General features: G+C 40.7%; 1 non-coding gene across 1 annotated transcript; it reads left to right on the top strand.

Moving 5' to 3' along the window:
* The first annotated feature begins 22,641 nt into the window (after positions 1-22,641).
* trnae-cuc (transfer RNA glutamic acid (anticodon CUC)) lies at positions 22,642-22,713 on the top strand. The gene has a single exon. It is a non-coding gene; the product is annotated as a tRNA-Glu (tRNA).
* Positions 22,714-24,195: the final 1,482 nt, after the last annotated feature.

Raw genomic sequence — 24,195 nt, forward strand, 5'->3', positions numbered from 1 at the left:
GACTATGCTACCAGTGTTGTTCATGTAACTGTGTAAATAAAGTGCAAACACAATTACTTTTAGAAGTATCATCTAGTTTGTTTTCACAATTGCCAAAATGTAATGAATCATAGCCAGTGTTCTAAAACAGAGCTGGAATGTATTCCTGGCTGATGTGCCCTGTTTCTGGTTACAATAAATAAATAAATAAATAAATAATTGGATGAATTTTCAATGAAAGTGCTTCACTCAGCAGCCATTAATGATTCTTCTGTCCAGTATGAATAAATTGGAATTCCTATCCTTGTATCGGGTGTGGCAATTATGTGTAACAATTGTAAAGCACAAAAGCAATAGTGAAATTTTAATATAACAATATAGGTACTATAGAACATGATCTGCATGCATATTAATTAGGCTATGCAAATAACACAACTACTTCTGTAGCACATCATTCATGCCTGTTGAATAGGCAGTTTTCTGCTTTGCAGATACTTGAAATCTTTTACTAATCTTTCCCCAAATCCACTAGGAGCTGCCTTTTACATTAACATGCCAGGAAACACACTGACTGGATGTTTAATCTTTCTAATGGGTAAGCTATATTCTTATAGTCAAGAAAGATATTTTTTTAATTATTAATCAGTTAAGGAAGTCAAGCTATTGCATTTTGCTGATATGAAGAAATATTACATAACCCTGTACTGGCCAAATAATTAGATTTGATGTGCTATTTTGTGGATTAATCCCATAACTGAATTATTCACATGGTTTTATAGCCATGGCTAATACTTGCTGTCAAAATGCTGAGGTTCATAAGAACCTCTTTCCTTCATAAAGAAGCTTCCTGTTTTTGAAACTGTTTCAGCATACTAGCTCTTACTGCTCTCTATCTGTTTAACAAATTTTTCGCTGGATTTAATTACTTTCTACCTGGAAACTGGCAACTTCCATAGAAAACTACTTTATCATCACAAACTATATCTAAGGAACTACCACAAACATAAGTAATGTTAACATTTTGCTTTTTCATCATGACTTATGTTCTGCTTCAGAGCACTGAATGCAGCATGTTTATTCTTCATCATTAGTGGCAGTTTTATCTGTGAGAAGTGTAGATGAATTGCTAGTCTGACAGAGAAGACTCTAGCACCAGAAGTGCGCATCCAGACAGCAAGGCAAATGGGTGACGTTACGGCAAAGTAGACGAGCTTCGACCAGCTCATGGGAGCACTACACATCCCCAACATTAAGCAGCAAAACCCCAGAGACCTTCTGCCTGTACTGGCCAGACTTCAGATCAGAAGGTGAGAGAATACAGTCATGTGTTGCGTGGCTCAGATTCTTCACACAGTTTGTAACAGTCCAAACACTTTAATTATACTGTACAACATGAGACCTGGAAATGTGTGTCTTTGTGTGTCTGTGTGTGTCTTCTCCCCAGGCTGAGCTCCAGCTTTGTACTGTCCATCATCAGAGAGATCTATCAGACTGGCTCTGCTCACTGTGTGTCCAGCTTGTTGAGTTCAGCAGAGAACTGCATCAACCTGAACAGCAGAGAGGTGGACTCTGTCCACTGTGCTGCCCTGTGTTTCACCCTCCAGCACTGCACAGCAGTCTCTCTCAGCCTGCTTTTCACCTCCATACCAAAGGCAGAGCTGGAGAGCATTGAGCCACTGCTCTAACATGTCTCCCGTCTCAGGCTTGAACTTTTCTTACAATCAGAATTTTAAAACATAACTGGTCTGTTTAGGGAGTGTTATATAAACGTTTATGTATGTTTATGTGTTTTTCACGAGTTTCCTCAAAAGTCATTTTGCGCCAGTATCATTTAGGTTTTATTGAGACTCCTGTCAGGTAATCAGCAATATCCATGGATATTTACCTCAGGTGTGTTAGGACAGAATAAAATGACTTTCTGGAGGAAATTGCTAAATTTAGGTGAAATATTTATATTAATCTGAAATTAACTGCCCTGCCACTGTCTGTGTGTGTTTTGTTTTCTCCTTGTTGACAGGCTGCTGTTGCTGAGGCTCCTCCACTGCTACAGTGTCTCTGAACTACAGCAGGGGGCAGCAGCAGCAGATCTGCTCTTCGCTCTGCAGCACAGAGTGGATTTCTTCTGCTGCTCTGCTCTGGAACTCACAGCAGACAAACAGACACACACACTGACTCTGAGCACTGAGGACTGCAGAGTCGTCTCCATGGTCATCCAGAGAGCAAGCTCTCTCTCACACACACACACACACACACACACACACACACACACACACACACAGCTCACTCTACACGGCTGTGATGGCAACTCTTCCCCATTTTACACACAGTCACCCTTCAGTAAGCCACTGACTCAACACCACACAAACTAGGGAAACATTCTGGAAAAGGGGAAAGAATTTTATCATTTGAAACAAAATGTGTGTAAATAGCATTAATGTTAGTAGTTATGTGAGTGTGTTAGTGTTTTGTGACTCTACATGTTGGTGAATGTTGAGTGTGTTCAGCTGCAATAAATCCATGCTGCTCCAGTTCCTGTCTCTTCTCTGTGTGGGGACTGATATGGAGTGTGTGAGATGCGCTGTGGCTCCCTCCCGGGCTCTGGGTAAGATGGTGGACCTCAATCAGACCCGGCTGGACCAGCAGGCCTGTAGGTCACTGGCGCTGTTTCTGGAACATTCTGAAGGGCTGTCAGAACTGGACCTTAGCCACTGTCAGCTCACTGACCACTGCCCGCAGCTACTGTTCCCACACCAGCACAAAGCCCACATCCTGGAGTGAGTGGACAAGCGGGAGGAGGGATGTGTAGAGAGTCTTGATTGTTGAGTCCACAGTGAGCACTAACATAGATATAACACATTTTACTCTTTTTCTCACAATTTAACACAAAATCCGGCATGTGACTGCACATCGAAGCTGTGTGTGTTCATTGTAAATCATTGTATGTTCCTTGAAAGGCTCTATATAAATGTAACTTTGCTCATTCAGTCATATCCTGTCTTCCTTCAAGGACTTATTTTTTTCAAAAGCAAATAGCAAAAAGCTTGATTTTCTTGGTGATTTTATTTGGAAATGACGACCTCTCTCACTGGCTGCCTGGTTCACTGATCACTGCCTGTACTTGGCAGGATGGACCTCTGTGGTCTACAGAATATCCAGACTGCTTGTAGAAACACATGTTCTCATTAAAAAGAGAAATAAGGCATAACAGACTCTTTATGATTTACAGTTTCATGCCTGATAGATAACAAGTCATGTGTACAAGAACTGAAAGAAATGATATTTTGTTTAAAATGTCAAAATGCATAATTATCTGGCCATTAATGACTCAGGTCCACTGACACAAATATACTATTTATTTCTTTGCTTATTCATTCATTTGCTAATTCAGTCATTCGTTTATTCATTCATTCGTTCATTAATTTAATTCATTGATCTATAAATCTACAGGTGTTTGTACTACTACACGGTGATTTTGTAGAGGGAGGTGTGTTTGGGAATCCTGAACAATGTGGTAATTATAATCCATCTAATTTCAACCTCAGTCACAATGACATCACTGATGTGTCAGCAAAGAGGATCTATGATACTGTCTCCAGCAATTACAATATTCACACTGTGAGGTAACTCTGTGTGTGTGTTTAGGCATTTAAAATAAGGCTGTAGTTATTTGAGTTTAAAATTTCAAATTTAAAAGCCTATTTTGATTTTATAGGCTCTTCAACAACAGAATTACAGGCATATAAATCTTCCTCTCAGAGAAGTGCTTTGAAGTCTGGTGATGTTGATGTGTTTTTGGCACTGTAATGATGAGATTTGATTTTATTAGATTATTGAGACTATCCAAATTATATTTTTGTTTTACGTGAAAAAAATGTAATGATTAAAAAACATATTTTAGTTTTCTTATGAATTTTAAGATTACATATAAAAATCAAATATTCAAATTTTATTTATAAAGTACTTTTTAAAATTGTATTTTATTTTATTTTATTTACAACAGGTGTTTTTATAAAGCAGCTTTTCAAATGTCCAAGTCCAAGCCCCCAGTAAGCAAGCTAAGGGTGACAGTGGCAATGAAAAGCTGCCTAGAGCATGAGGAAGAAACGTCAAGAGGAACCAAGACTCAAAGGGGGTCCCATCCTCCTCTGGCTGTTTAAAGAGAGACATAAATTAAAAAATGAAATAAGCATTTAATGTTTAGTCCAACTTTCTGGAGGTTCTAGACTTGTCCCGATAGTGTGCATGTGTCCGAGACCCAAGTCGCAAGAGAACGTCCATTAAGGGCAACAGAGAGTAGTTGGTTGGGGTGGAGGTGGTGTGGGCTACAACAGGGGACGATGGGAGTAGCCAAGGCATCTGAGACAAGATGAGGCTCAGTAACATCATGACATCAGGGGTAGGTGTACCTCGGCAGAGTCCACTATCAGTCCAGTGTATTAGTGCAATGATGTTTGATTCCTATTCAAAGAACATGTGACACTTCCAACATTCACATTAGGTATCAATGAAGTTGTGACATCAAGCAAAGGAGGACAGTGAGACATGAGTAGACAAGCACAAGTTGGACTTATTAGGGACAATGAAACAAAACCTGAAGACAACAGAAATGAAAGCCTGAGTGAGCTAAACTGAACTGAATCAAACTCCTACTGCTATATGGACCTAGCTCTGCAATATAGTTGAAACTGTAAGTTGCTATAGATAAGCGTGTCTGCCAGATGTCTGCTCACATTAAGCAGTGAAGTTGTGCAGTGTGAACATGACATCTGTCTTTTACAGCAAAATCATTTTATTTTATTATTCTTTAAATGTCTTCATGGTCTAGCAACTCATAATGGCATTAGCACTTGAAAGCAAAAAAAAAAAAAAGACCAAACCAACAGCAAAACAAAAATATCTCAAAACACACTTATTGCATTGAGTTCTGTTTAGATGACTTTTGATTTTTTATTAACACATCTGCTGTTATCTATTTACCTTTTCCTTTTATCATTATATATGTCATTTTATTTTTTACCCTTTGGGCAATTAGTCTCTTCTCAATGCGTTTTATTTTCTGTGTGCAGAGAGAAGGGGTAAGAAGATGCATACAGAGGTCTGGACTAGCCGTGCTGTCAAAGGTTAGGGGAAATGAAATAAATAAATGTTCCAAAATGTTTTTTTAAATAGTTTAGTAACCAACATTGTAAAATTCTAACATGATCGGCCACAGCAGTGATCAGAGTGATCAGTGGTAGCTCAGTGTTTGAGGTACTTGACTTGTAGTCAGAAGCTTACCGGTTCCAGCCCTACTGCTGCCAAGTTGCCACTGTTGGTTCTCAGAGCAAGGCCCTTAACCCTCAATTGCTCAAGATATACTCACTCGTAAGTCACTTTGGATATAAGTATCAGGTAAATGTATGATTGTGTTTTTTATAATCTTGTACACATAAATGTGATATTCAACCAGAATATGTAAAACACACTGTCAAATCGTGTTTATAAAAATACGTTTCAGTTTTAATTAATTTCTATAACTTCATGTCTCTTATGCTGATATGGTTGTTGGCTAAGACAACAATGGCCACAAGAGGGAGACAAAGAGCTTCCCTAGTAATCAATGAAAACAGGCATACCCTGTAACTGTATGCTATACTATTCTTTTATTTTATATTTTCCCTTGATGTCCACTTACAATGTTTGCATGGCTTTATGTTCCAAAAATAATCATAATCTATTTTACACAAATATTTTCCAACCTGTTTATCTTGTAGAATTAAATAGGACATGTATTACATTACGAATAAAGAATTCTGCGCTGCATACACTTAGACATCGGTAATATAACTTGCAGTTATATAACTTCTAGTGAAAATCCTTGAAGCAGGTCATTTGCCTGTTTTTATGTATTGATCTTTATTGCTCCAAAAAACTACTCACGTCTTCCAATGTTCTTGATCCCCACTTCTAAGAAATAGTAAATGGACTAATCCTAGTTGTGGATAAGTATAATACTAAACAGCTGTGAACTAATTCCACACGAGGGGAGTCATCACTGCAAAGGTGTCATGGTGTGAGGCGTGCAGTGGTCCCTGTCCTGCGAACACAGAGAGACACAGAGGCGAGATACCAGTTAAAAAGGTTTGAGAAAGTACATCCTCCACTGACAAGATTCTGTTGTTTAAATGTAAATGGAACTGTGACTTGAACAGGTCTGCTCCTTCTCTCAGCCAATATAGAAACAGCTAACTGCACTACAACAAGTACACAAGTTGTAATAAACTTGCTATGAGAATGATCTCAGTAAGTAACTCAAAATGATAGGAGCTTCTCCTTCCTGTTTTCTTTGTTCTCTTCTTGTTAGTGTTTGTATTTGCTCTTTCAAAACACTCCTTCACTCATTCCTCACACTAAAGCATGAACCTGGTGTTGTTTACACAGTGACTTGGTGTGAGGCATCTGATCCATGATTTCCCCCTGGGGTCACAGGTCTCGTTTGACGCCTTTTTTTTCTCCTTAAGACAAAAACAAATTCAAATAAGAGCAGAAAAACTGAGCAGAAATAAACAACTATTAAAATTCTAGATGCACTGTGGAATGTTCAGAGAAAAACAAGACACTCCAGTCTCTAATGTATTTAATATGTTATATTTAACTGTCAATATGGGGACATTACGAGAAGTCAGTGGGCTCAGCTGACCTGTCTATGATTTTATTATTATTATTATTTTAATCCTAGTCTGTGATTAAGTTAAGGCATTTTTCTTTCAAAGAAAAGAAAAGGAATGGAACATGTGAAACACAAACATAAAAATAGGTATGCATTTATCTAATAAAATGATGACTACGATTAGGTGAGACAAGTTTTAGGATATAATAATAAGTGTATAATTTCCATCACACTTTTCACCTGAGTCTCCCGTGTTTCTGAATAAAAGAAAGTAATATAACACACGCAGTTATACAATTTCCGAAAGGCATATTATTTAGAAATAAAGAAGAACTTGGTTATTATTTGGTTATTAGGACACATGAGGAAAGCATTTTAGTTGCATTCATTTTGCCAAAGACATCCATAACTGAAACAAGCTTCCTGTCACCACTGACCACCCTTCTAGCGTCCATGTCTCCACGGTTTCCCTGTCTAGTGTCTTTGTTTTGATTTACTCCCTTGTTGTGGTTCCATTCCTTCGTTTCGTTTTCTGCACCCCTCATAATTTGCACTTGTGTCTGGTTTAATGCTCATTTGACCATGTTTTTAAGCCCTGTTTTAGTTTAGTCTTGTTGCTATTTATTGTAAGTCCAGCTGCTGTTTGTTAATCGAGGCTTCCGTGCATGTGAATATAAGCCTGAATGTTTATCCTCGCCCCAATGTTATAGCCTGCATCCCTGGTTTGTCTTCGTGCGCTTTTCTTTACTTTAGTTTATCATGAATTCTCGGACTCTCCATGTTAATAATTTGACCCTGGACTTTGGATTTGCCCCTAATAAATCTCACTCTTTTCCACACACTGCTCATCGTTACACTTCCCCAACCTACTATATTTACATTAAAACTCCGTCAACAGCAGTCTTTAACGTTGAGGATTTTTTTCAATCTGTGTAAAATTACATAATTTCTGCTGTTTCAGAAGTGAAGGATTTGCGTGCTCTAAATTTTCATCATGCCAATGCACAGAGGTTTTGGTATGGAGATTTTATCCCGATCTATAGGAGCAAGTGTAATGGACTATAAAGTTGACGAGAAAGAAACCATCCATTTCGCCGCCGTTTATGTCCATAGATGCTGCTATTACCAAAAATACTACTGCGCTGATTCTTAGAGGACAGTTGATTTGACCGGATGTCGCAGCAGTACGGCCGACTACTCCTGATCATAACGCATTCATGACAACTCAGCCCTTTTTACGACTGAGGTGCTCACACGACAACGCGTGATCTTGCACCTTTTATGTGTTTTAAGAAAAACGCTCAGTGTTTTAAAGAGCAGCAGCGAATTTCCCTCTAAGGCGTTACTGAAGCTCTGTGAGCAGAGTAATTTCTCGCATTGTGTTGAAATGAACAGGTGTCTGTTCAACTCATTCATGAGCGTATTTTAACGCGCGTTCAATATCGTCCGAGCTGTAATCTTTTGAATTCTGTAACCATGCGGCGTCATACGTATAACATTCTAGTCGCGTGGTGTGATAGCAACTGCTAGTCAGAATAAACAGAAGACAAACAGTAGTACAAACATTTCAAAAAGATACGATTACAAAAGTGAGATGCATTTTTGGCAGAACAGCGTTCATCCTTTTGAAGTTAGTTGCAGCAATTCTCCCACTTTAGATCCGACCTACATTGTAAGACATCCTCCTGTTGAGCTGGATATCAGTGTGTTAAGCAGGTTTCTGTTTTGTAGGAGGACGGTAAGCAGTTGGAAGATTCCACCGTGTCCGCGCATCGTAGAGTGAGTTATCAACACAGCTGGCGACTGTTACAACTAACACACCACTTTAAATTTTGATATGAGGCCCTTTTTAGATAGAGATTGCCTGTTAGGGATTAGAATGAGGCTCTGCAGCATCTCAGATTGAAAAAGAAAAAAAGCACGCAGAGAAGAACAGAATAACTATATATATATATATATATATATATATATATATATATATATATATATATATATATATATAAATAGAATCTTTGATGGCCGAAGATCTCTACGGACCGAATACACATTGCTGGGTCATATGTCTCTGCATGTTTCAAATGGGAAACCATAAGGTGGAGGAGGAAGAGACCCTGGGTGAATGTCGGAGGAAGACAAGGGAGGACAACCGACGGAAGGCTGCACGTGTGGGGCGGTATCTTGGAGGTCTAGACCTCGAGCTAGCAGTGCGAGAACTGCAGAGGGAGAATGTGATGATCAAAGCTGAATTGAGCAGGCTAAGAGCACAGCTTGAGAAAGTAGGAAAAGTGAAACACTTAGTTACACTGCAGTGCACATCCAATGAAGCAATGTTCTGCTATACACAGGAGATGATTTTAGATTGAAATAAGGAACTATAATTAAAATCCAGGTAAATAGTGAGCATAAATGTGTTAGGGCAAATCAACAAATGGATTGCCTATGACACTACAATATCACAGTCTAACTTATATTATATTTTTGATAGTATATCAAAGTGTGTGCACATGCATGTATTTAATAGTGATGCTAAATTAAATGCTTTTTCACAGTTGGAAAGCCCAAGGCCCAGTTTCCCCCTGGAGTCTCCCAAACCACGAGACAACAGGTTTCCCTCACTCTCCCTCAGACAGCCTACCAGATTTGCACCTGGTGAGCCCCACTGGCTCCAAGAAGCCCCATCATCCAGACCCTACAGGCCTTGCCGTCCACTACTGCCTCCCCTGTCCTTTCACTCAGATGTGAGGGCAACACCAAATGCACAGGAGAAACAGTTCAAGGAGAAAAAGACACATGAGAAGAAGAAACTGAAACGTCATCAAAAAGACATAGAGCAGACAACGAAAGAAGCGAATGGAGCCACGGAAGCAAGAAAATGTGAGAAGAAGAGATTTCGAATTAGGATTGTATGGAAAGGATTTAAAGGAATTAAGTCTTTCTTTCAAAAATAGCTGTGTGGTTTAGAATTTCATGTCCTTTCCATATTAACATAACTTTACTCTCTTCCTTTATGCAATAAGCCTGCCAAAATCATTTTCCAGGCATTTTTCATAGATTTTTAATTGATTTAAATATGAACGTCTAATTTCTCATTTCAAAATGTGCTTATTAGTTTATGTCTGTTTTATAATATAAATAAAGATATTTTATTAAATAAGTGAAAAGTCTGGCATCAGCTTAATAGGTACAGTTGGACCATTTAAGTCCATTTAAGTGTTCCAAGTAAGATCATGTCATGATTTATTGACAAAATATTAAAAATGTATAATTTTGAAAGAATTAACCGCCCAACATTTATTCAGTAAGAGGTTCAGGAGTAGAAAAAATGTTAAGAAGCCCCCTAGTCCCCCAGTCCCAGAGTCACATGCGAGGTTTAACCATCAAATATTAAAACCCTGAGAAATGTTCAGTCTGAGATCTGAGTGAATAGTTTAAGGAAGAGATTTGTCCAACCATCCATGTTCCATCCAAAAATGGGGTTGCGGTCTGGACCTCCTTGACACCAAGAATTGTACAGCCGTTTCCCTTTGTAGATGATGAATCTGCCCAACAACATTCCCAGTGATGTGGACTGTTATCTGTTCCCTCCCACTTCCACCTGTAGTCTGGTACATAATCTTACAGGATTTGTCATGGACCAGTGACAAATCCTGTCTCATCTACATTGTAGATATTCTGGGGTTTTGTTGTGAAATCTGTGAGATAAGCATATCAAAGCAGTGGGTGAATATTCCAGTATCAGCTGAGGTCCTCACTGTAGCCACAGGAAACTGTTCTGATTTGTGAATGGTCTGCTCAGGATGATCTCATAAAACAATAAAATGATTTTCTCCCATTGGGGAAAGGGCTCTGAATTCCACTAGCCAGATTATAATCCAGAACAAGATGTAAAACATCTGTTTCAGTGAAGCTCCAACCCCAGTCACACATGACCTGCCAGGATTGTAAGAACACATGGACACATTAGCCTAAGCCATTTTATGATCACATTGTAACTTCATATTTGTTATTCATTTATTCCATCAAACAGCATTTATTTTGCATATCATAATTTCTTACTTGCAGCCAGTACAGTGAAAACTGATGCAAGTTTGTACTTGAAGGAACTCCTCATTAAAACACTCTAAGGTCATCTTAAATGGAGTCTAGTGGGCTTAAATGGTTTCAAAGTGACTAGTGGTGAAAAAAGACAATGTGTTCATTTTTAAATAAAAGATATATTTACATGCATGGAGCCTAAATATAATGTCGACTAAGAATCATATTATTATTTTGCCCACATACAGAAATATTAAGTTATTCTAATTCAAGGATTGCTTGTTGCCTATGGTTGGCATGCTTTTTGTAGTGCTGTATCACTTAAACCCACCTTTTAAAGAATCTAATTTTTGAAAATATTCAGATGTCCAGAAACTAGATGCCTGCTCATTTGTTAATATGTAAATGTAATTAGAAAACTGTGTACATACGTGGTAATGCTTAAAAATAGGTGTATCTGCCAGTGAAGTTTATCCTTTGACCTTTAGATTAGCTGTAATGCTGAGACAGGCAGGGCAAGACACAAGCGTGTTGTCGAACTTTGTTTATTAGGAGGAGCAGAAACATTATCCAAGAGCAGGTTACCAGAATACATGAAAAACAAAAAACAAAGTGAGGCTAACCAGGAAGAAGAAAACATAGAGGTAAAAGTAAGATAACACAGATATTAAGAACACGGGAACGGAGAACAATATGGAAAACGAACAGGCAGAGCAAGAATACATATGGTAGAACTCCAATGTAGTGATGGGATGTTAGATACTGAGGCATCAAAGCTCACTATTGCAAAGCACATTGATTCAACACTGTATTGAAGATTGTATCAAAGTTACTATTAGCATATGACTAATGAGGTCTAAGCATCAAACATCATCTAAACACTGGATGAAGTGGCACTGTTTCACAGGTCTGGCACTGTCCTATAACTTGCAATCTATAAGCGAGTGTAAAATCTCCAGACATCTTTTTCCCACAAAATTTGAAATATGGAAAATATGGAAGCAAATCTTTCCATATGAGGATAAATAACATAAATTGACCATTTCTTAATACACAGAAATTAAAGCATTAAAATCTCATTTGACATAATATAAATGCAGTTACCAAAAAGTGGCTGAAAATAAGCAGGAAACTGGGCATGGTATAAAAACTTATATACATTTACATACACTTATATATACATTTATGTGTGTTTTGGAAAGTTTCCAAGATGTTATTTTGTGCCAGCATTGTTTAGGTTTTATTGAGACTCCTGTGTCAGGTAATCAACATATTACAGTCCATGGTAATTGGTAAATTCAGGTGAAATATTTATATTAATCTGAAATTAACTGCCCTGCCACTGTGTGTGTGTGTGTGTGTGTGTGTGTGTGTGTGTGTGTGTGTGTGTGTGTGTGTGTGTGTGTGTGTGTGTTGTTTTCTCAGTGTTGACAGGCTGCTGCTGAGACTGCTCCACTGCTATAGTGTCTCTGACCTCCAGCAGGGGGCAGCAGCAACAGATCTGCTCTCTGCTCTGCAGCACAGACTGGACTTCTCCTGCAGCTCTGCTCTGGACCTGACAGCAAACACACAGACACACACTCTGACTCTGAGCAATGAGGACTGCACAGTCATCTCCATGGTCAACCAGAGAGCTCACACACACATACATACATACATACATACATACATACATACATACATACATACACACACACACACACACACACACACACACACACACACACACACACACACACACACAGCTCACTGTGAGATATAGGAGGCTGGAGTGGAGCTACTCTTCCCCATTTTACACACAGTCACCCTGCAGTAAGCCACTGACTAACAATTTAACACAATATTCGGCATGTGACTGAATGTAGAAGCTGTGTGTGTTCATTGGAAAGCATTGTATGTTCTTTGAAAGGCTCTATATAAATGTAACTTTGCTCATTCAGTCATATCTTGTGTTCTGTCAAGGACATTTTTTTGAAAACAAACAGCAAAAAGCCTGACTTTCTTGGTGATTTTATTTCTCTTACTGGCTGCCTGGTTCACTGATCACTGCCTGTCCTTGGCAGAATGGATATTGAGTGTCTCTGAAAATGTATTAATATTATTAGTATGTGCCTAACGCTCCTCTCTATTCCAAAACTGACCCGATTTCCATAATTCTCGTATTGCATAAGACATTTATTTCCATTATATGTTTTAGCATTCAGGTGGTCATTTTTCTTTTCAACAGTTATTGGCGTGATCCAATAGATCCAAAGTCAAACGAATACGCACATCATGTGTTGAACCCATCCATAGTATTTTTCTGCTTATCTAATATGCCAATATTTTCTCGTAACCATCCCACCAAGTCCTAAAAACACCCAAACCTAAATGCTTAGTAACTACAGTAAAGCTTTTGTCACTGTCTTAATTTTTATTCTGCATTAGTTCATCAAATGGTTATTTATTGAGAGTGAGTCTGTATTTTGTATTTGAAAAAAAAAAAAACTTTGTCAGCATTAAGCAGGTTTGTTGTCTGGTTCGAAGGCTGTGGTTGTGCTATTTTTCTGGCCTTTCTGGTGTGGTGGAAATTCAATGAAACGGGGAGTCAGATGTGGATAATAAGTAAAAAAGGTTTTAATAGAAAAGAAAGATTCCACAGAGTGTGGGGCTCACTACCAAGAGAAGCCCCGAGTCATACAGAGCATTGCTTGATATACAATTCTAACTGTATGCCTTGACCAATCACAGAAGCGTTGCTTATCTCTTTCAGGCCGGCTGGTAAGAATCTTGCTTGACTGTCATCTCTTAATTGCAGGCAATAAAGTGATTGCAGGCAATAAAGTGATTGCAGGCAATAAAACGAGAGACATCTTCCTGCTTATCTAATCTACGGTCTCACTCCCTTAAAGTTCTTTGCTTACATAAACATTCTTCCTAGGGAACAGGATAGTGCTGAATGTATGTGAATCACTGAAGCACATAGTATTTCCTTTACATTTCCCCCCTTTGATTCTCATACAATCATTAACTAAAATCTTCAGTTATGGCAAAAACATGGAAGTTATCCTTATCCCAACATAAGTATGTATCATATCTGTGATATGATGAATTCTTTCCTGCACAATTAATTACGTCACATAAGTCAAAAGTCCATGCAGTAGAACTGCCCACCATATAGTCCAATTCTACTCCTCCATACTTCTATATACACCAATCTTTAGATGTAATGACACTGATGCGTGATAGTATCAGGCTAATCCACAGGAGGTGCTGCATCTTGCTAGTCCTGCGGTGGCGTTTCTGGTGCCTTTTTACAATGCGTGTGGTGTATCCACGTTGCTCTTCCGTCGGTCTTGATGGCGGTGTTAGTCGTCAGCAGCACTTGGAATGGTCCTCTCCACCTGGGCTGGTTCCACCGCTTCCTTCTGAAGTCCTTTATCAGCACCCAATCACCTGGTTGGTGGGTGTGGAGTGGCGTATTCGTCACCTCGGGAAGAACTGCCTTCACCTGCTTAGACACATGGGAGAGAGATTTGTGCAGAGACACACAATACTGCAAAAGTGATTCATTGATCAGGTTAGTATCCCAGTCGGGCGGTCCTATCCCCGTGTTGGGAGGCCGTCCAAACACTATCTCAAAAGCTGATAAGCCTGTTCGTGCCTGCGGTCTGGTTCGGCATTGCCACAGGACGAGGGGAAGGCATTTTACCCAATTCATGCCTGTTTCCTGCGTTAATTTAGCTAGACCTCCTTTAATGGTGCCGTTTGTCCGTTCTACTGCCCCTGCACTAGCAGGGTGATAGCTGCAGTGTTTTCTCATATCTACCCCTAGGTATTTAGTCAGAGCTTTTAGTCCTTCGCGTACGAAGGGTGTCCCATTGTCACTGGACACTCGTTGTGGTAACCCCCACCGGGGAATAATTTCTCTCAGTAGCGCTTTTGCTACTGCATCACTATCTTGTTTTCCCGTTGGGAAGGCCTCCACCCACTTGCTAAACATGCACACACAAACAAGCATGTACCTCTTTCCTTCAGCTGGTGTTAGTTCTACAAAATCTATTTGCCAATGTTGAAATGGCTCACTAGGCGGCGGGTGTCCGGCGGGTGCGTGTTTGGTATGATTGTCCCCGTGTGGTGTGTTTTGTGCACATACCAAGCATCGGGAACAAAAATTTTGGGTGTGTGTGTTTATTCCTGGTGCATACCAATGTCTCGTTATACTCTCCACTATCCCCCCTTTGCTCATGTGACTCCTCCCATGAGCAATCTCAATTAGTCCTTTCATATAAGCTGTGGGGAGACAGGGTTTGTTCATATCTGGGTGTACCCATATCCCGCCTATTTGTTTACACCCCCCTTTTTTCCATTTCACATAATCTTGTGGAGTGGCTTGTTTTTGGATATCTTTAGTAGATATTCTGGTTTCGGTATCTGCTTGTGCCATTTGTGTATGGAGCGGTTGTAACGCTGTGAGTTGAGCTACTTTATCCGCATAAGCATTCCCTTTTGATATGGCGTCATCCGCCTTAGTGTGTGCAGCGCACTTTATAATTGCTACTTCCTTTGGTAGTTGAATTGCTTCCAACAGCTCTGCTACTAGGTGGTGATTCTTTATCTTTGCTCCTGAGCTGGTGAGAAAGTTGCGATGTCTCCAAATGGCCCCAAAGTCATGTGCTACTCCCCACGCGTACCGGGAATCGGTCCAGACGTTCACGGTCTTATCTTGTGCTAGTTTACACGCCTGTATGAGTGCAGCAAGTTCAGCTGCCTGCGCTGAGTAATTAGATGGGAGTGGTTCTGCTTTCACCACTTCTGTATGTGACACAACAGCATATGCTGCTCGATTAGTACCTTGAGAGTCACGTTTAGCTGAACCGTCCACAAAAAATTCCAGGTCCGCATTAAATATTGGTTCCTCCTTTAAATCTATTCTGGGAGATGTTGCAATTTCTAACACCTGTTGACAGTCATGGGGCTCTCCTTCCTCCTCTGTAGGCAATAGAGTGGAGGGATTTAGAGTTGTGCATCGTTTCACAGTAACATTTGGCATGTCTAATAAGGCAGTGTGGTACCTAAGCCATCGCTGAGTGGACAAATGTGCCACTTTTTGATCTTGCAGTATTCTTGACACTGCATGAGGCACATGTAGGGTAAGCTTGGCGTAGCCTACTATGTCTCTGGAAGCCACTAGTGCCTTCTCGGCAGCTGCCACAGCTCTTACACATAAAGGTAGGCCTGCTGCGACTGTATCTAATTTTCCTGAGAAGTAGGCCACCGGCCTTTGTTTGTCCCCATGTTTTTGTGTCAATACACTTGTCATATATTGCCCTTTAACATCCACTGTCTGTTCAAATGGTTTGTTTGGGTCGGGAATGCCCAACGCTGGCATGACTTGTAACAGCTGTTTCAGTGTTGTGAAGGCCGCCTCAGCTTCCGGTGTCCATTCCGGCTGTGAGGAATTTGACCCTTTTGTCGGTATTATATCTCTGAGTGGTCCCTCATGTTCTGCATAGGATGGTATGAATGTCCTACAATAGGAACACATTCCTAAAAAGGACAACAGTTGTTTTTTCGTCATGGGCTTTGGTATAGTCAAAATGGCATTCACTCGGTCTTTAGTCAGCATGCGCGTTTGCTCAGTGATGTCATGTCCTAAAAAATGCACTTGCTGCTTACAGAACTGTAATTTGGATTTGGATGCCTTATGGCCTTCCCCTGCTAAATGATGTAGCAGTGCCACCGTGGCTTGTTTACACGCTTCTCGTGTTCTCCCACAAATCAAAAGATCATCAACATATTGCAGCAAGGCTATTCCCTTAGGGAGTTCTAAAGCCTCTAGGCTTCGATGTAAGGCGGCATTGTAAATGGTTGGTGATTCACAATACCCTTGACACAATCTCGTGAATGTGTATGGCTTTCCTTCAAAAGTGAAAGCAAACCAAAATTGGCTATCCTTGTGCACAGGTACGCTAAAGAAAGCGTTGGCCAAATCAACTACACTGAACCACTTACTGTCTGGTGGGATCTGAGAGAGAATAGTGTGCGGGTTTGGAACTTCTGGGGCTCTAGGGTGTACTGCCGCGTTGACAGCCTGCAAATCCTGCACAAATCTCCATTCATCTCTCCCTGGCTTCTTAACTGGGAAAAGTGGAGTACGTACTGGTGAGTCTGGGCATGGTACGATAACTCCTGCTTGTTTTAATGATTGGAACACAGGCCTGATGCCCTCCACTGCCTCTGGTTTTAGAGGGTATTGGTGCTGGTGTGGTCTGTAATCAGATTTTGGGGTGATGTGGACAGGCTCACATCCTTTTATTAAGCCCACATCATTTTTTCCCTGTGCCCATAACCCTGCAGGAACTGTTTTCAGTTCCTCTTCCTCTTCCTCTGAGAGGGTAACAGAGGCTGCCATAATTACTATATTTGGACTTACAAGCTCGACCCCCCTTCTGCAATTTAGCCTATACGGGGTTGGCATTTTCCACACGTCTATGCTTGGGCTGTACATAATTTTACACTGGGGTTCTTTTATCCAATCAGTTGCGCTCAACACGCGTTTTGTCCACAACCCTACTCTCTGCCAGTCTGGGTCAGCATGTGCGCTAGCCAGCGACACATGAGGTGTTGCATGTGAGATTGAATATAAAGGTTTCTGTTTATCTGAGAGCTACACCACTCCCGCAGCCCACTCGCAGTCCCACGCTATGGCTGTGATAATCAAACTGTCACTGCCCCCTAAGTCAAATTTCTGTTCAAAATCAACGTCACATCCCTCATGGACCTTCATTGTACAGTGAATAGAATCACTTTGTTTAACTGTCAGCTCACCAGGTAGCGTGTTAGTAACTTCAGTCATAAAATGTGTTAGTACTTCCCCCGCAGTGCACTGCAATTCATACACGTACAAAGGGGCTCCTGCCTCTAGCTGGACTCCCTGTGTAGGTGTTTCCCACGTAACAAACAACCCCTCTGGGTTGCTGCTAATTGTGCACCCAAGTTTACGCATTAAATCTCTAGCTAACAAATTAATTGGACAGGTTTCTGATATCAAAAAACTATGTTTAAATTGGCTTTTCCCTAAACTACATCGGAGAGGCTCGGACATCCTTTCATCAATGGGATGACCTCCCACTCCAATTACTGTTATCCCATATCCTTGTCTCATTCTACATTCTATTAATCCTTCTTTTAACACTGAGTGGGTGGCACCACTGTCAACCAAAAACCTAACATTTTTTCCCTCTACTTTCACAGTTACCTCGGGGAGGCCTCTTGGCCCTTTACTAATCTGCTGTAATAGTTGGTAATTTAAATTTGTCACTTCCCTTTTGCTGTCTTCACTCAGTGGTCCGCTGCTGTCCTGCCTCTCCACCGCCCGTCACTCGTGGATTGTGGGATCCTGATCTGTGCCCCCGTCATACGAGTTATCCTCCTCCGGACAGTTTCTGGCAAAATGTCCAAGCTTTCCACAGTTGTAGCATTCCTGCTCTTTCATCCAATCAATTTTTCCTCCTTTTCCTCTTCCTCTGCCTCTTCCGCGACCACGTCCCCTGCCACGACTACTTCCTCGTCCGCGGCCTTCTCCTTGATCTCCCACCGTCTGGAGCATTGTCAGCATCGCTTGGTGTGTGGTATCTGCTCGTTGACGCTCTCGTCTGGCGTCTTTCTTCCCCAGGATTGTCTCATGATGCTTGGCATGCTCCTCAATAGTAGATAGGGGAGCTCTGCTGTAGCCTATGCGGTTTTTTCTAATGAGATCGCTGATGTCTTTTCTCATATTCATTAGGAAGCTGTTTCTCAAATGAGCATCCCATGCACCTACTTCTCCAGGTCCTGCTGCTCGTTGTGCTGGTGTGTCAATTCCACAATGGTCAGTGTGGACACGCGTCAGACGGACGAGAAAGTCAGCGACGGGTTCGTCATCTTTCTGTTTGCATGATGCTATCACATCGGTGTTGATGGTGGTTGGATAGGCTGTTTCCACCCTTTCGATGAGTCCTCTTATCATCTCTCTGTATGGGCCATTCAGGTCAGGTTGGCCTTGGGGCGGTGCATTCCACTCAGGCAGGTGGAGACGGACATCTCCATCCACCCAGTTTCTATCAATGCGGTTATACTGTGGTCCGAGTCAAATCATCAACAACCGTCTCAGTTCAGCCTGTGTTGGTCTGCAGGACTGCACGAATGCCATCAGTTCTTGTCCGAAGCGTCGTCCGCCGATGTCACCTGGCTTGCTCAGGCCATCGGCCGCTTTCATGATGTCGTCTGCAGTCCAGTGATGGTGGACCATAATCACTCCCTCAGGTCCTGACACTTCCACCATCGGGAACTGTGGGGCATAGCCTACCTCAGGCTCTGCAGATGGCTTTATAGTGGTGTGACTTCGAGTGCGATGAGCCACTGGTGAGGTTATTGCCTCCAGTTGTCGTCTTAATTCGTCATATGGAGACGGCTTTGGTGTTAATGAAGTTCCTGGTTGCGGATAAGGAGGTGGATTTGCTAGCGCTTGTGGTTGCTGAATCAGCTGGGGGGCTCTCGGCGGGGCGGCATCGAGGTCAGGATCAGCTAAAGAAACACACTGAGACACTTCATTATTACCTTTTCTATGTCCTACCTGCTGCTTCTGCCTTTTCTCAGCTTCTTCTAACCACATTTTTGCCTTTTCCAGCATGTCTTCACTGTTCTCATCAAAATATTTCCGCGCTTTCTTATCAGCTTCCCTAGGCTTAACCTTAACTCTTTCAATTAATTTTAACAGGTATGCAACACTTAGAGTCCCTGAGACATTAAAACCGTAATATTTAATCCAAAATGGGACATGTTTGTTTACATGTTCCCCGTAGTCCTTATTCATTTGAAAGAGTAGGCTACTGGAGAACTTGTCCTTACTGAACTCATACTCCTTACTGTTGCCCGCACCCATAATAATAATAATAATAATAATAATAATAATAATAATATCTTTTTTTTTTTTTTTTCCCGGATCCAGGCAACAAAAGAACAAAGGAAACTTACCTACTCTCTACAATTTTCCTATTCTTATCTTATTATCCACACCATCTACCCCCGATATGGATTAGTTCCGCTCCAGCAAATCGTGCTAGTATACTGAGTCCACTCCTTTCCCTACGGGGTGTTCTGTCGGCCCGGGCCTATTTCTTACACTAGTACGTCTACTCAGTGTGCCTATTCTCTTAGGCTGGCGGAGTCCCAGACTCGGGAGTCCTCTAGACCCTATTTTTAAGCCCTAGTATCTCATGTACTATGCTACTTTACAGACCCACCCCAGGGTAGACTCAGGCGGATCACTATGTCACTTTCTTCTAGGATTAAATTACTGAACTTCACCACTTACTTTCTGTTCGTTAGATCAGGCGGAGCACACAACCGGAGTCAAGCGGGACGTCACTCCCTGGTTAGGTACTTTCCCGTATTCTTGTGGGTTTCCCTCTTTCTCCAGCTCAGTTCTCTCTCTGAGGAGCGTCCTCGAAGTTTAGTCACCGCTGCTCCGCATGGTGCCTCTCGCTGATCCTGCCGACAACGCCAAATTCTGTGGTGGAAATTCAATGAAACGGGGAGTCAGATGTGGATAATAAGTAAAAAAGGTTTTAATAGAAAAGAAAGATTCCACAGAGTGTGGGGCTCACTACCAAGAGAAGCCCCGAGTCATACAGAGCATTGCTTGATATACAATTCTAACTGTATGCCTTGACCAATCACAGAAGCTTTGCTTATCTCTTTCAGGCCGGCTGGTAAGAATCTTGCTTGACTGTCATCCCTTAATTGCAGGCAATAAAGCGATTGCAGGCAATAAAACGATTGCAGGCAATAAAACGATTGCAGGCAATAAAACGAGAGACATCTTCCTGCTTATCTAATCTACGGTCTCACTCCCTTAAAGTTCTTTGCTTACATAAACATTTTTCCTAGGGAACAGGATAGTGCTGAATGTATGTGAATCACTGAAGCACATAGTATTTCCTTTACACTCCTTTTATCCCTAGATGAAAACAGGGAAGGCACTTAGCCTTATAAGGCATTTTGGGGGCAATTATCAAATACAATAATTTATAGATACACAGTATTATATGCAAACTTTGAACAAATGGACAAACATTATTATCATTTGGTGAATTTAAAAGATTAATCTGATGTGACACAGTTATAAGAATTCAAAATAAATGTAGCATAATGAAAATATTCTTGCATGAGACCCACTAACTCTTACAGCTGCTTTGAAAGACAAAAAACGTATTTATCTTCCACTCCACTCAAGGATGGCCACACTTGGAATTTCCCTTGGCACATTTAAAACATTGTGTGAGCCAGATAGCTTCTGTTTTCATTCATCCAATGCTCTGAGTAGTAGTGTTCCATGCATATGAGGTGCTTCAACACGTCCATGCGTGTTGTAAAGAAACACAGTGTAAGCAGTATTAATGAAAGTGCATCTCTACCTCAAACTCACCAGTGTAACAATTACAGTGTGTGAAATCTAATTTTAAATGGCAATCAGCCTTCTTAACAAATCTCCAATAACAAATAAGCAGAACTCACCTTGTTGAGTGTTTGTTTGTGTGTGTGTGTGTGTGTGTGTGTGTGTGTGTGTGTGTGTGTGTGTGTGTGCAGTTTTAAGCATAGCAAGGCACTTCAGGGTTGCCAGGTGGAGCCTTCCTGAGGACCCTGATACTGAAACAGCATTAAAAGCTGCAATGGCACTGTAGTGGTTTTTATCTGCACTTGTACTGCTTTGAACTCATGCACTCTTACATACAGTAAGTTTCTGTGTACCTGTGTACATTTCTGTGTACCTTTAGTAAATAAAGGGATTCTATTCTAATATTACAAATCACTATGTCCAGTGTTCTGATAAATGACATCTTCAAATGATCTTTGCTGTTTCTTTGCATTAAACTTTAAACCTGCCTTTTAATTATTTCATAATATTATACAGGATAGTCTTGACTATAAAGCTATTTTGAATCAAACTTAAATGAAAAAAAAATGTAATAAATGGGTTGTTGTGTTTGCAGGTTTGATTCAACACAGGATCAGACAGATTCCTATAAGTAGGAAAATAAAAAAATAAAAAAATTCTGCTGAACCTGAGTCTGCAACAAGCTATTCATCAGAGAGAGACTATTAACAGACCTATAAAGAAACTGATGTCATATGCATATGATGAACAAGATTTCCTGCTGGATTTGTACTCTCATGTGAAGGACTCTGAGACTCAAACATGCAGGAGTGTCCTTCCAGCATTACAGCCAGTTTACCAGTCAGCATCTGCAGTCTGCTGCATAGACCTCAGAGAGAAAGACCTCCCTCTTCCTAGAAGTGCTGAAACTCCAAACAGTGAAGAAACCAGTGGAGCTTAATGACTGGTCAGATGAAGAGAGTGAAGTGAGGAGTTTCCTTCAGTGTCTGCCATGTCCCAGCTGAGGTGAGTGTGAAGCTTTTATTAGTACTATAGGAGTTGTGTTTAACTTTGAAACTGATGGTGTCACAGCCATTTGTGGCTGGGAGTCTAAAGGAGCATAATTGGCTGTACTCTTAGGGAGAGAGAGAGTGGCATACGCTCTCTCCCTTGTTAATTACAGAGACACCGTGCATTCAAGGGCGTCTATAAGTTCACGCGTCAGAAGGGGGAGGAAAAGACTATTTTCCGAGTACTTAGAATAACATTCTGTACTTTTTGGAGAAAATTTTCTAGAATGTTTTCATGTAGAGAGAGAAATGAGTGGCTAAAATGTCAGAAACATTAAGGGGACAAATGGGGAATACTATAACAGCTCTTTCCATGTGTTAGTGACACCAGCGTTCCCTCTTTTCCCAGATGGTAAAAAAGAGCCCTGACTCTTGCAAACTTCATTTTTTTGTAGAACAAAGAGAAAGATGAATAACTCGCTTTATGGCCTTTTTCCACTCATGCATACCAATTCCAGTATGCATCCAAAAATTGTCAGAATAGTAGGAGCGCAGACTCTACAGCTTTGTCCCTGGTTGTCTAGTGGTTAGGATTCGGCGCTCTCACCGCCGCGGCCCGTGTTCGATTCCCGGTCAGGGAAAAACCTCTTTTTTTGCTCATATAAAATGACAGATTCTGCATTAAAACATAAAGTTTGTGGGAGTCAGAGTTGAACCGACAGCCTAAGGATGACAGTTTTAACTTCTACTCTACCAACTGAGCTATTGAAAGTGATGTGCAAGTAATCCCACATGTCCAAACACCAGTATGTTGGCAAGAAACACAGCCAGTTTTGGATGTTTCAATTGTTAAGTTCATTTGACACAAAGAAAAAAGATCGCATTGTATAAGTTGTTCAGCTACAAACAGATATATATTTTGATGACATTTGGAATCATACTGGACTTTGTGTACATGAATTGAGAAAGGCCATAAATGGTTAGAATAACATTCAGTGCTTTTGGAGAAAAGTTTCGAGAGTTTTGTCATGTAGTGAGAGAAATGAGTGGCTGAAATATCAGGCATTAAAAGTGCAATTTGCAATCATGGAAAGAAAATTGCTTTCATGTGGACGGCATTGAGATATCGAACTGCCTGTGGAACATAACACCTCTTAAGAGGCTAGATTTGTGCTCTCAAGCTGCGATGGTGGTTTTCTCATGGCTTCTAAAAGAAGAGGGTGTCGTCAGGGTGGAGTGAGTCTTTGATAACCAAGATTGTTGTTGTTTTGGCCTTCGAATAGACAATGGCATTACCCAGTTTCAGGTCTTTCTCAGTAAACTGCAGAGAATGATATAGAGGGCAAGAAATGGTCAAGCACAGTTTTATTGGGTGTGTGTCTCTAAAAAACACTAGAGCTCTCTGATACATTTTTGGTTCAAGATTTAATCATCATGCAAATGATTGTGATTAACGCTTTGTCTGTTTAATTCAAATATTATACTATAAACCTAATATTTTAATAGGGTTGGCAACTTTCTAGATCCGATTACTACATGTGTGTGAAGTGTAGGTGCTGTAGCTATATGGTATACAATTGTTCACAGTAGCCTAATTATAATATATACAACCAAAAATGCATCTAAAATAAACACCAGAAACCTGGACTAAGGGTGATGTACATAAGTGCATTAAATCTAGGTAGGACTGCTCGATAGATAGGATAACAGCAGAACAATTGTCCCACCATATAAGCAAAATGAGAGCCTGCTAGGGCCACCAAGAGGGTGTCAAAGACCATGTATTTATTTCTATTTGTTTTTTTACCTATGTTATGTCAGTGGCAGCTCAGATTTCTTCATAGGGTCCCACACAGGCTTGGGCCAGCCCTGGTATCACAGTGTCGTGCACTGGAAAACCATCAAGCCTGTTGACTATGCTACCAGTGTTGTTCATGTAACTGTGCAAATAAACTGCAAACACAATTACTTTTAGAAGTATCATCCAGTTTGTTTTCACAATTGCCAAAATGTAATGAATCACAGTCAGTGTTCTAAAACAGACCTGGAATGTATTCCTGGCTGACGTGCCCTGTTTCTGGTTACAAAAAAATAAATAAATAAATAAAAATTAATTGGATGAA

This window comes from Electrophorus electricus, chromosome 10, assembly GCF_041902795.1.
Source record: "Electrophorus electricus isolate QZ-2024a chromosome 10, ASM4190279v1, whole genome shotgun sequence".
Taxonomy (NCBI): domain Eukaryota; kingdom Metazoa; phylum Chordata; class Actinopteri; order Gymnotiformes; family Gymnotidae; genus Electrophorus; species Electrophorus electricus.